Below are 13,014 nucleotides of genomic sequence, written 5' to 3'. Positions count from 1 at the left end.
CCCCAGTGTGTCCATCCACTGTCACTGATCTAACTCCATGGGTTTTACTGGTGAATCAATGTTGTAGAAGATGACGGTGTTTCCACGATAACTGCCGAGCCTCTAAACGTCCAAATATGTGCAGCACCCTACCCATGTGACTAAGAATACTTACAATGAATTATGTCAATTTATCGCTCTGGGTGGGCTCTGGGTTCTTCAGTTTTGTTTTGTGGTGCCTTAACAACTGAAAATAACAGTTGCAACAGATGACATACTTTTAACCTTCAGAAATAAGGTAAGTCATTGTTTGGTGCCTCCACTTAGTAGAACATGAAACAAAATATGATGAATCCTACTGAGAATAATTATGAATTTAAATAATTTGATGTGGGCTGGTCCCTATCTTTGTTCCTCTCAACTTTTATTAACTCTGAGCTAGTAACAATCGTTAATTTAAGCCAACCAGTATTTATAATGAATTCTAATTACCGCTAAGACACAGTACTTTAAAAATAAAGTCAGTGTATTAAGTTTAAATGATGAATATCACTTATTAAAGGCAATAAACCCACTTATTACTGATTCACAATATTCACAGATTTTCCAGATTTCCACTGAAATTAAGTATCTGGATTTTTTTTTTTTTGCACTGAAATTAAATACAGTCTACTCTCGTTAAACCGCCCGCCGTTATACCGCCATTTTCGCTCACCGCCAACCAAAACCATTGCACAAAAATCCCCAATGCATTATTCCATTAGCTACCGCCATTTCCGCCTATCGCCATCCGCCAGCCCAGTTCCATGCACAAACAACACTTATACCATTGATTTCCCGACCGTTATACCGCCAGCGTGATTGCCATCGAGTACACATAAATTTTAACAATGCACTGAAACAAACGCGCCAGACGCTGATCACGACAAGCTACGAGTAGGTCTACAGAACGGCCACCGTTCATTTATCGCAGAACACTCAGTAGGTCAGGATGTCGGGAAGAGGACGTGGGATTAAGCCAAAGCCTCAAGAAGATGGGGTGTCATTTCCCGACACGGTATAATAATGCTTAAAATGTTTCCCCACTTTAAATGATCCCTTACAACATAACAGAATCAAGATTTATTTAGAAACGCAATTAGAACGGGTTAACGGAGGCAGCATAGACATCATATAGTAAAGACATGCACATTATGGACGCAACCCGTTGTAACGCCATTTTCGCTATACCGCCAATTTGGCCGTGAACGGAAGTTGGCGGTATAACGAGAGTAGACTGTATCTGAATTGTTTGTCTCTGAATTCAACTATGTTCATAAATTTAGAATTTAAAAAATTCAGGTGCAAAAAATTCAGATACTTCATTTCAGTGCAAAAAAAAAAAAAAATCAGTGCTAGAAATTCAATGGCTTTTATAATTCAAATTCTGATGACGCAGATTTACTTCCATACTAACTTATTTATTATTTATTTGTTTATTGAACAGATTAACTTATTCATATTTATTACTATTTTTTAAGACCAGACTGCATATGGTCATATCTGATGACCATGAAAAGATGAAGAACTGTATTTGACACCAATTATTGACATGGACTGATAGGATGAGTGGATCAACAGGTGTTAAACAGTTTAGATCAGTAGATGGTTTAGGTCGCCAAAGGCTGTTTGCGTTTTTATGGGTTAAATATGTTTCTAATTGGATTTCATATTTTCTGTGTGGTTGGTGATATGAAATATTAACCAGCATTAAATATGCACACCACAGATTAGAGTTCTTGCAGGGAAAACCCATCTGTGGTGCTCCAGGATGCAAACGTCAGCGTTTTGGATTCAGCAGCTCCATTTACATACAGATGTGGAGCACAGAGGCTCCCAAAACAAAAAAAGACTGGAGGTAATTGAATAACTGACAGCCTCTGTGGAAAAGTGCTGCAGCAGCAGAAAGGCAGCAGTGATGCAGAGCGGGAGGGGGGGCATAAAGCGTCAGCCCACAGGGACCCACACATGGGGATCCAGTCCTCCTGTGGTGGGTTTAGAGGGCAGCGCTGTCACTATCAGGCCTCAAGTGTGACTTTTCTGTGTTCCACAGGCCCTTGGCAGGTCTCACTCTTCACACATATACTTTTTCTGGGGGAAAAAAAATCTTAAAAATTAAAAAAAAAAAAAAAGAAAAACACACTCATCCTCTGTCACCCCTTAACCCCTCCCCTCAATGCTATTCCCATGAGCGCTGTGTCCATCTGTCCACCTCTGGACCAAGGACTTCTGAGAGCTAAGGTGACCCCAAATCTGAAACAGGAAAAATCCACTGAAGAGTTTCCATCCCATAATATATGACAATAATGTATGATCATCACCATCATCATCATCTTCATCATCATCACATATAGTTTCATTCCATATAACTTCAGTTGCTGAAGTGTTGACAGATATCAGAGGTTGTTTTGTTCGTTGTTGCCGTTGAACTGTAGTTCTGTCTGTGTCTGCTCTGGATCATTGAACTGTAGCCACTGAATTTCTAGCACTGAATTTTTTTTGCCCTGAAATTAAGTATCTGAATTTTTTCAGCATCACATGACCAACCTAATGTAACTTGATTGACTGGCTGGCAGTTCGACTTGAGACAGAATCATTGCTTATCCTTGGTGTCCCGAATGTGTGATCTGAATTTTTTGCATCTGAATTTTTTTGATCTAAATTTATGAACATAGTAAAATTGAGAGACAAAAAATTCAGATACTTAATTTCAGTGCAAAAAAATTCAGTGCTAGAAATTCAATCACTTTTATAATTCAAAATCTGATGAGACAGATTTACTTCCATACTTCTAAAGCATTTAACATAAAAAAAACCAGTATAACGTAGTTTAATGTCCAGAACAGAGATCAATCAGCACCAAAGTTCATGTGGACATCTGCAACCATGCCCACTTTCACCTCTGCAAAAAAATGAACATACTTTAATCTGACAGTACTGTTCATTCATTCATTCATTCATTCATTTTCTGAACTGCTTTATCCTCCAGACGGTCATGTGGGCGGAGCCTATCCCAGCATTACAGATGTCCACCATAATTTGGTGATTATTGATGCTCTTTTAAGACGTTAAACTACATTAATCTTTTTTACATTAAGCCTTTTAGAATGGGAATGTGTTTTTTTTTGTTTTTTTTTAACAATAAACAACTGAACAGTATATATACATAATAGTATACATCGAAAAAAGGATATAAAAATTTCACAATTCACAATATATTTTACATTTCAAATATATTGAAACACATGTAAGTAAAAATATATTAAAAAGAAAAATGCTCGAGGTATAAATAGAAATTATACAAATTAAATAAGATTATACACTTGAATGTGTGTGGGAATGTGTGTTTTCTGTTTGGGATGGTGCGCTGTCCGTGGTGCTGAAATACACATTACTGTAAAATATGCAGAAAACTGAGCTGAACAGTAAGAAATTAGGAGTCAGAATAAGACATCAGATGAAGAAATGTGAAATAGAAGGTATAAGAATAAAACACAGATACACCAGAATAATAGAGGGAAGTGAACGTTCAAAACACTAACCGTCCGTCTCCATCAGTCTGATCCTCATCACCCTGGTACTGTGGACTGCATTAACTCTGCAGGTTTGGGGTTATTCTTTCAACCTTATTTTTCTGTTAATAAAACACTTTATTCTTTATATGTTCTGCACCGTGTTTGAGTCCAGTCGTTCACTCCGTCTTGACAGATTGTATTCGGCCCCTCTAAGAACACTACGAATGTCGCACTACTGAATACACAAACACCTTATGTCACAGGTGTCAAACATGCGGCCCGGGGGCCAAATCCAGCCCGCCAAAGGGTCCAGTCCGGCCTTTGGGATGAATTTGTGAAATGCAAAAATGACACTAAGATATTAACAATCCTTTTAGTTCAGGTTCCACATTCAGACCAATTCAATCTCAAGTGGGTCAAATTGGAAAAATGCTATCATAATAACATAAATAATGACGACTCCAAATGTTTCTTTGTAAATGTAAATATTTTCATGTATTTACACTAAAACAAAGTATAATTTTGCAAAAACTGTGAATAACCTGAACAAATATAAACAACCTGAAATGTCTTAAGTAAAATTTCAACAATATTCTGTCTGTTATTAAATGTTTTGTGTATTTGTAGATCCACTGTGATCTGTAAGTTATAATGTACATGTGTGAATGATAAACTGAGGCAGATTATTGTTAAAATTACACTTACTTTTCTCAGTTTGTTCACGGAATTCACATCTTTTGAAAGGATAGTTTGTAGATGTAAACCTGTTCATGATGTAAATTTACTTTTTTTGCTTTAAAACATAAAGACAAGTTTGGAGTTGACATATAATAACATGATAATATATAAATTTTACTGGTTCGGCCCACTTCAGATCAAATTTAGTTGAATGTGGAACTGAACCAAAATGAGTTTGACACCCCTGCTTAAAGTCCACCTTAAGAACGCTGTGTGAATCTCTGTCCGTGTGTCCGTTCATCTGAACTCCTTAATGGACCCTAATAACACCCTAATGTGTTCTTCTCATCTACCAGGAACATAGGTTATGGAAAAGGCCTCCTGATCCATGAACATCGTCCATATCCCCCCCTAACCTGCAGCTCTTTCCTCATACACAGCCTCTTCCTGTCACCTCAGGCCTGCTGTCACCCCCCCACACCCTCACCCCCCCTCAGCTGTGTTACCCATTCACACTCAGCCTGTGAAATAACACTCTTTACACTGTGGTTCCTCCACATGTGTCTAAATCTGAATTAACTGTCGCCTGTGCTGAACCCATGGGATCCTTCAGTTCTGCACTGGGGTCTGTGTCTGCATGTCCAACCCTGGCACCACTAAAAAAACAAAAACCCCTGACACCACTAAAAAAACAGAAACAAAGAAAAAAAAATGGCACCACTAAAAAAACAAAAACCCATGGCACCACTAAAAGAAACGAAAAAAAAAACAAAACCTGGTACCAACAAAAAACAAGCAAACAAATAAACAAACCCTGGCACCACTAAAAAACAAAACAAAACATTGTCTCAATTTGGAGGACGTGGAAAAAATGGTCATAATGCTGTGCAGTCCTGCACAAAGCGGGACACCTGGTCACCCTACCTGTTCCACACCAACTAAATCTGAAGGAAAACCATGAAAACTTAAATATAGTTGTCTTTGTTTCTTGGAGGTCCACTGGGACACACAACAGGGACACTTCCATGTGTCCTCAGCCACTGTTGACGGTAAACCTGAGGAAACTGTACACAAAGTCAGTCGTTTCAGTGTGAAAAACCCCTACAGAGGGAATGCACATCCGTCACTTCCCCCTGGGCCACGCCCCTCTAAGTCAGACTGAGTAGCAAAAACAAACATGGCGGAGTATAGCAGTAACTACAGTGAGACCTGGAAAAATGTGGAATATAACATGAAATTAAAGACAACTGGACTGGACATGGATCCATACAAGCTACCAAACAACAAGTGGTCTACGAACATTGATATGTGGACGGAAATCACGTATCCTGACATTTATATGAACCTGATTTCAACACCAGGAAAATCCCCAATGCAAAGGCTGAAAGCATCCAAAAGCCAAAGAGTTGTTGACATCCTCGTCATCGTTAATTAGAGGATTACAGCTGGTGAGTGCTTTAATTCATCATACTATTGTTTTGGAGATTTTCTGTCAGTGCAGACGTATTTTCTTGGCGGTGATTACCAAGGTAAAGGCCCAGCAGTAGTGCTCACAGTTCACTACTGATTTACTGGAGTTGAACCCTTAGTATTGACCCAAGTGAGTGGATGATCTACTGGTACTGTGGAGATTTAAGTAGAGTTAACATCAAATACTTGATACAACACAGCTACAACAGCTTTGTGCTAGAGTACCCCCTTATTTGGAAAACTAGGTTAGCCTCAGTTTAAGCTAGTTTACAAATTATGTAGAGCACAAGGTTCAGAATCACACAACTGAAGACAAAAACGTTTCAGTTATGAAATACAGAACTAAATGACAGATGCTAACTTTAAGAGCTTTACTAAGAAGTAACGTTAGCCAAAACGATATGTAATTTAAGGTATGATTTTACACAAGAACACAGCATAAATTAATGTTACCTGACACAAATCCAGGTTTCGTTGTCTGGATTCCAGTTATTCCTACAAATTGCAGCGATCCATCTGCTTCTTCTGTCTTTGGCTTTAAGTCGCCGCTAAACCGATAGCTCCGAGTGCTTTTTAAACCTATTTGTGCGATCAATGGCACAACAGCTCTGCCCCATTTTTTAGATTGTTCTAAAGTTTTCGCAGTATTCAAGCCAAAGCTGCTACTCATCTCCCTCTTTCTGCCACTCAGTGGACATAACCGTGGTGACTTCTGCTAGTGGTGACGTCACATGCAGACCCTCTACAGCCGTACAATCATGTTGTTATGTCCATGATAGTTGACAGGAAGTGCAGTACCACGCTGCATGATGGGAAATTAAGTTTATAACAGGATACAACACATTTATTAACTTCAGTTTCAGTATTTATACAGTTTATTAATTGTTGTTTAAATTGTAAAGAATGATTTACCAAACAATTATTATGTCAGTACTTATAAAATATAGACTCACATCTTTTCCTAAAGTCAGTTCTGCCCAGCATCAGAACCACCACATCTACAACCCAGTTTTCCCCATGGGTCAACAAGTACTTTATTGTTTTTTGGTGGGTTAACGGCAGTCACATCCCCATCATTACAAATACCAAAGCTACCCATGGGTACAAATAAAGTACCTTTGGACCTTGAAAGCTGCTAATTCCAAACACTGGGGCGTCAAAAACCAGCCCAGAGGAAGCAGTGTTAAATCCAACTGAAGTAGAGCCCGACCAATTGATCGGCCGGCCAATTAATTGGGCCGATTACAGCGTATCACCAATTAATCAACATCAGCCAATATGTAGCTGATGTAGCTGATATATTAACTTTTTTTGCTGCGCAGAGATTCTGTCGCTCACTGCTCCTGTGTGTGTGTGTGTGTGTGTGTGTGTGTGTGTGTGTGCGTGTGTGTGTGTGTGTGTGTGTGTGTGTGCTGCCCGGAGAATGAGAGGAACTTTAAAGTGAGTTAGTTTCACTTTCACTCCTGCTCCGACAATGACACTATCACCCCCCACACACACAATCATGTAATCATGGAGCCACCCACCCCCGGCTTGCACACTCCGACAAGGATGGACTGCTTATCACCCCCCCACCCCCCCGAAAATCACGGACCCCCCCCCCGTCTTATGAAGTATTCACCCCCCCACACACACCCATGTCCGTGCACTTCCTGTCTCCCTCACAGTTTCATTCTGCCAGCAGGCCTGGGTGTTAATAGTGTAGGGGAGACTGGGGACAGTTGTAACATGGGTCAGTTGTAACTCTTGCAATTGCTCCCATCAGGAACAATTTAGGACTCACCTAATTCACTCTGCACATGCTCAGTTTAGTCCTTAGTCCACATGGAAAGTTGTAGTGCCGTGAGGCAGACGCATCAAAATTTGTGAGTGAAAACATAATTGTGTGGTCAGTCATATTTTTTGTTCTAATTATTTTTGTGATTGCAAAGTTTGCATTTGAAAGTTGTGTAAATGATATTTGTGAGATAAACAAAGATTTATGCAACTGTTTATCCACCTGTCCACAATTATCTAATATAAGATTAACATATCCTGTGTAGATCGGTGTTCTTATTTCATATATCAGCCAATATATCGGTTATCGGCCAATATCGGATATTGGCCGATATATTGGATATTGGCTTTTTTTAGCCCCCAATATCGGTATCGGCCCCAAAAATCCCATATCGGTCGGGCTCTAAACTGAAGGGATCAGACGTGTCCAAAGTCAAACCTACAACATGAAAAACTGTGTTAAACACTTCAGCTGCTTTACATCATTTCATCTGTGCATTAAGTTTACTGCCGGACTACGATGTGGTCGGACAAACTGCAGATAAAAGTAACGATCGCTTCAGCTAACATGAGGGCAATAACATTTAACCACCAACACATGAACAGTCAGAGAATGCAGAGTGTACGGACAAAAGACGGTCCTCGAGGACAGCAGGGACCTGGTCCTGCTAAAACCCATTAAAGAGAACTCCATTATCTGCATCTGAAACACACACACACACACACTTAAGTAGTCCACTTTAAGTATCTTCCCTCCACGCCATCACATGCATATTTCAGGAGATCCCGGACTAAAAGCCACAGGAATCAGCGCTGCCTGGGTAGACAGCTGGGTTAGCGCTACACACCACTTCTGTTCTAGTTCACCTGCTTTTGTTGTTGTTGCAAATGTGCACAAATGGACACAGTGGGAGTGGTGTAACAGCCAGCACAGGAGTCTAAATGCAGGAAGGGAGTTTAACCCCTTAGCATACATTTAGGACATACCGTTTCCATCACACAAACAGCTGACAGAGCGTATATTTATTCATTCAACACGTTCCTAGGAACCTCTTTCAAACACTTGTTTCCATCAAATCAGTCGGTGACGGACCCACATAGAACCGCCCACTTATGACACATGAAAAAGAAGGTTATAAAAGTGGATCTGTGTTTGTATATAAGGGAAGTTGTGCCAGAATAAAAAATACTCACTAGTTTATTGTGTGTTTCTATAGCATTTATATTAAAGTAGACTATGTGTAATGAATATTTTTAAAGTTATTTGAATGTTTTGGTTTGTAACATATTAGCAACATGTGGCTATAATGAAACAGTGCTGATCAGTGCTAAATTTAAATGAACGATATCACAATTTCTTTAGGAAATATATATCAAAAAAGGAAATATAATCATTATAAAAATAAATACACTTTACACAGACCAGAATGAACACAACTAAGTTTTAAGGGAAGTGGGTTGGTAGAGTTCACACAAGAGTTTCACCAGATGACAGTGAGGATAAGATAAGATAAGATAAGATAAGATAAGATAAGATAAGATAAAATAAGGTAAGATAAGATGAGATAAAATAAGGTAAGATAAGATAAAATAAGATAAGGTAAGGTAAGATAAGATAAGATAAAGTAGATAAGATAAGATAAAATAAGGTAAGATAAAATAAAATAAGATAAAATAACATAACATAAGATAAAATAAAATAAGGTAAGATAAGATAAAATAAGGTAAGATAAGATAAAATAAAATAAGGTAAGATAAGATAAAATAAGGTAAGATAAGATAAGATAAAATAAGATAAGATAAGATAAAATAAGATAAGATAAGATAAAATAAGGTAAGATAAGATAAGATAAAATAAGGTAAGATAAGACATACTTTATTGATAACATGTTTATTGGCTAAATTAATTTGATACTGAAGTTCTAATAATGTTGACCAACAGAAAACCTAATCCTACAATGGGGGGAGACCAGGGTTTGAATCCCACTCATCTTATCAATACATGTTAAAAATAACTGGTGTAAAATACAGTTTGTGGTCTTTTTATAGGTCGGTAAATCCACCCTTGTATTCATTTGTCTATAAAAACTTCACAGATTTATTGTACATAGTTAAATAACTGCCAGTGGAGTTGGACATGGTCCATTTAAGCCAAACTCACGAGTGTTCAGTGTTTGTAAAATAATAGTTTCTTTTTATCCGTCTCCTCTTTGTAGGACCCATTTGAACTGTTCTCTCCACTAAAACAATTGAAGCTCATGTTGGCTTTGGGTCGTTTTGGGGGGGGGGGGTGTCATCCCGGTTTGATCAGGTTCTGTTGGGATCAGAGAGGCAGCTGGGTATGTTTGGAAAAAAACACACAATCCAAGAGAGACGGAACCTGGCAGGACACGACTCCAGGATGCAGGGCCTTCAGGACTGCAGGTCTGGCTCTGGACCCGGGTCTGGCTCTGGACCCGGGTCTGTGTGTGTGAGGCTGGCAGGTTTGGAGGCCATCTGCAGAGCCCAGGGAGTCTGGATAAGGTGGACACACACACACACGCACACGCACACACACACACACACACACACAGAGACACACTCACAGAGACACATGCACACACACACACACACACACACAGAGACACACTCACAGAGACACATGCACACAGACACACACACAGATACACTAACACACACACAGACACACACACACACAAATACACAAACACACACAGATACACAAACACACACACAGAGATACACAAACACACACAGACACACACGCACACACAAATACACACACACAGACACACACAAATACACAAACACACACAGACACACACACACAGATACACAAACACACACACAGACACACACTCACAGACACACACAGACAGACACACACTCACAGAGACACACACGCACACAGACACACACACAGATACACAAACACACACACAGACACACACACACAAATACACAAACACACAGACACACTCACAGAGACACACACAGATGCACACATATACACACACACACACACAGATACACAAACACACACAGATACACACACACATACATACACACACACAGAGACACACACACACACACACCTCCTTTGATATTGAGGAATGCTGGTACTATGACCGTAGGCAGATCCGTTTTATTGGTCCAATCTCAGATGTTTCATTATTCACTTTCTCTGTGAGTCCTGTGATCAGCTGGAAGAAACAGATGAAACAGAAAATATAAAGGACTGGGGTGTTCATGTGGACACTTAGTGGTGCCAAGGGGACAGAAAAGTTCATTACGTTTGAGTGATTTGGCTCAGATCAATGCAAGGACACTGGACTGGTCCCTGAATAAACCACTGGTCTGTTAACAAATGGGTCCATTCAGAACTGGACCGGCCCAGACCAGAACTGTGTTAGTCCAGTCTGAGGATACATTTACACTGCAGACAAATGTGACCTGGATCTGATCTGTTACAGACAGTCTGAACAGCACTAATCTGACCCTGACCACTGTCATATGTGGTCCTAAATCTGACCCGGACCACTTTCATATGAGGTCCTAAATCTGACCCAGACCACTTTTACCTTTAATCAGGGCTCAGGGGTTAAAGGGTTAAATAAATAAACTAAATGGCTGATCCTACACTACTGTTAAAGGTGTCATATGTAGGATTGTGGCCAAAACTGGTACTGCAGTCACATTCAAATACTGTACAGCGTGGTATCCTCTCCTCCTCCCCCCAGACTAGGGGTTGACAGATCCAGCATGAGCGTCTACTACCAGCGTTTCCACTAATCCTTACCACCACATCATAAATTTCAAACAAAAAAATCCTCAGCAGATTTATTCTACATCAGTCTAATATAGAACAGAACAGGACAAACGTCCTGAACACTCAGATGAAAGTTTACACAGATTCAGGACACAGAGAAAAGGGAAATGAGCCTTAGGATTCACTTTTACTTCTGCGAAGTACAAGCAGCACAGATCACTACCGTACCCCCCCCCCCTTCGGATAACACACCGGTACATGCAGAGGTCACGTCCACAGAAAACACTGAACTACAAGGAGCCACCATGGACAGAGTTAAGTCCTACACTGGTACCTGGTCTCTGCACCAGTCCCAGACTGGCAGTCTGTTCACCAGGGCCAGGAGAAGAGACCACAGCCCAGCCCCCAGAGAAGAGACCGCCGGTCTGGGACCGGGTGCAGAGACGGTCGTCTGGGACCGGGTGCAGAGGCCACGGTCCCGGCTCTCAGTGGTTCTTAGCGGTGGTCAGACTAAGGCAGAGCCGGCGTCGGTCTTCAGATCCTTCTCCTCTTTCATCCGTCTCCATGTTTCTAAATCATCTTCTATACTCGTCCTTGTTTTGTTTCTCACTTTGTCACTTTTGACGTATTTGGAATAATCAGAGTCCTTTTAGGTTTATTAACGTCAGACATTTGTGATCAGAAATGTTCCAGCTGCAGCTCAGTGGAACTGCCAACCTGGATGAACAAAGGCTACTGACTCTGTGATTGACAGACAGGTGATGGGCGGAGCTTCAGACCATCACACACAATGACAACATAAACCTCATTTGGGGGCTGACACTGAGCTTTACAAATGCAAATATTCTGTGTGGACGACTACTGTCAGTGAGATCAGGATTTGAAATGAACAGGATTCCTTCATGTCTGGTGACAGTCAAGGCCATTTTAGAATGACTGAGAACAGAACTCCTACAGACTGCACCTTTAACACAGTAAATTAAAGGCCCTTATGTCTGTTTGTGGACAGACTGGGATGCTAATGCTAATGCTAATGGGACTGGTCCCAACCCCACAGTGCAGATATCAGTCCTGTCCCAGTTCCATTCTCGGTGAGTACGAGCCCAGATGCAGAATCAAACCACAGTTCCAGATCATATTTACTGAAGCAGATGATGTGCATGTGCTGAAGGCCCAAAGCTGCTTTTCCTAATCCTCAGATTAGTACAATAAGAAGAGGCCCATCTCCAAGGTTTGGGCCGGAACCAGGGCCGATATCTGCGGTCTGTCAGAACAGTGGCTTGGCTGCAGACGTGCCTGTCCTCACTGGGATGAGAAGGCTTCCTGCCAGGACGCCACGGAGTGAATAAGAAGCTCCGAGTGTGGAGGGAAGTGGAGCTGAGCGCTGAGCAGCACATTAACCTACTGGCACAGTTGAACCTGGTCCAGGCCTGAGCTGGAGTGGGTTTGGGTGGACGTGTTTGGTCAAACAGGACTGGAAATGAAGTGAATGGACTTCTGCAGCTTCATGAATTATGTTTGAACCACACAAATGTTTGTGATGCTGATCAATAAAGATGTTTGTTTTGACTTTGTCTGGAGCAAAAAATAAAGCAAAGTAAAAACATAAATAGATTTAAAAAGGGTATAGAAAAGGTTCTCTAAAGAGGTATATGAGGGACAAAAAGGACAAAACATGTGGGATATTACAAGTTAATATGGAAATGTATGAACTATTTATATGTTTTATATATTTGTATGGATGGAGTATATATGTTTAATATGGATATTTATGTTGTATATATGTTT

General features: G+C 40.4%; 1 long non-coding RNA gene across 1 annotated transcript; it reads left to right on the top strand.

Moving 5' to 3' along the window:
* Window positions 1–3,432: 3,432 nt before the first annotated feature.
* LOC115417023 (uncharacterized) lies at window positions 3,433–12,614 on the top strand. Its single transcript, XR_003935074.1, has 3 exons — window positions 3,433–3,565; window positions 4,278–4,281; window positions 12,604–12,614. It is a non-coding gene; the product is annotated as an uncharacterized LOC115417023 (long non-coding RNA).
* Window positions 12,615–13,014: the final 400 nt, after the last annotated feature.

Source organism: Sphaeramia orbicularis, chromosome 3 (genome assembly GCF_902148855.1).
Source record: "Sphaeramia orbicularis chromosome 3, fSphaOr1.1, whole genome shotgun sequence".
In the NCBI taxonomy this organism is placed as follows: Eukaryota; Metazoa; Chordata; class Actinopteri; order Kurtiformes; family Apogonidae; genus Sphaeramia; species Sphaeramia orbicularis.
This window is presented reverse-complemented; position numbering and strand designations above follow the sequence as displayed.